We start from the raw sequence: 1718 nt of genomic DNA, 5'->3' as shown, positions 1-1718 counted from the left end.
ATTGACAGGGTAATTGGGTACCCGACCCGGAACCGTTGACCAAGACAGTTGCCGTTCAAACTACCCAAGACACCTCACTCCTCAGCATCAATGCGCAACGGTCCAACTCCTCAGCATTGATGGCCAACGTTCAGCTCCTCAGCATTGATGACCGACGTTCAGCTCCTCAGCATTCAACACCTCAGGTACTGATGTCCAACGTTCAACTCCTCATCAATGCTCCGTTACTGAGCTGAAGGGAATAAAAAGACTCACAACCACATAGTGAAGGGGGACTTCTTACGACACTCCTTACTAGACAAAAATTAGACTGAACTCATCTTGTACACTGAGCCCTGCTCTCAATACTGTACTCAAATACTTGATAACACTCAATAATACTCAAATAAGATACCGGTAACACATTATTACCGTCATTGGTGCTTTCATTGAGAGCCGAGATCAGATCTCAGGCTAAAATCACAAAATCAAAAAACCACTCGGTTGATCTCATCACTATCAATGGCATCTGGATCCAGCAGCTCGCATACACCTAGTCAGGTGAACAAGGGTCACCCCTTGGGTGATCTTCGTGAGCAGCTCAACAGTAACCGTGGAGGTGACCTTCGCAGCCAACTCAACAACAATAACCGCAGAGAAGGTGACCTCCTTACCCAACTCAACAACAATAACCGCAGAGAAGGTGACCTCCTTACCCAACTCAAAAACAACCATGGTGGTGGCCGCACTAGCCAACTCAACAACAACCATGGCCATGGTGGTGGCCGCACTAGCCAACTCAACAACAACCATGGTGGTGGTGGTGGCCGCACTAGCCAACTCAACAACAACCATGGTGGTGGTCGTACTCCCCTCCTAGCAACTGCTGACAACCATGGTGGTGGTCGTACTCCCCTCCTAGCAACTGCTGCTCCCGCCCAGGTGGTGGACCTTCAGGCAGCAGCACAGGTCATCCAACAGGCGGCGGCGACGGTGGCCCAACTAGTCGCAGGAATGCAAGGCCAGATCTTACCGCCACCACCCCCTCTGGAGGAAGAAGTGCAATCTCCGAGGCAAAACAGAACTCAACGACAGGAAGGTGGAACTCAACCAGTTTCCAGATCTGTTCGAGAACGACCGGCGGCTTCTAGATCTATTCGAGATCGGCTGGGGGTGCAAGGATCCTCCAATAGAGGTCCCCGTGCCCAAGCAGGAAAGGCAGTAACCAAACGACCATCCGGAGAAAGGATGGGCGAATCTGGTGGATTGGCTCCGCGTCACTCCACTAGACACAAAACACCACAAGAAGGCCTGGTGGAAAGACTCCAAAGGCAGATAGATGATTTGGAAAAGAAAGTAGACGCAAGAGAACACTCACCAGAACCTGAAGTAAGAATGGCTGCTCCATTCTCTCCTGACATAATGGAAGTTCCTCTTCCAAAAGACTTTCGACTACCCACCATCAAGTCCTACACTAGCACTTCGGATCCACGTACCCATATGACAAGATACAAGGCAGCCATGGTCATGATTGGGGCAAGCGATGCCATCATGTGCAGAGCATTCTTGTCCACTTTGGACGGAACGGCTCAGGATTGGTTTAACACAATCCCGGACGGATCAATTCAAACTTTTGCAGAGCTATCCAAGAGTTTCTTGTCCTATTTCTCAGGAAGTATACAACATAAGAAACCATTCTCACATCTCGGCGGGGTAAAGCAGGATAAGGGGGAAAGCCT

Source organism: Ipomoea triloba, chromosome 2 (assembly GCF_003576645.1).
Source record: "Ipomoea triloba cultivar NCNSP0323 chromosome 2, ASM357664v1".
Lineage (NCBI taxonomy): Eukaryota > Viridiplantae > Streptophyta > Magnoliopsida > Solanales > Convolvulaceae > Ipomoea > Ipomoea triloba.
This window is presented reverse-complemented; position numbering follows the sequence as displayed.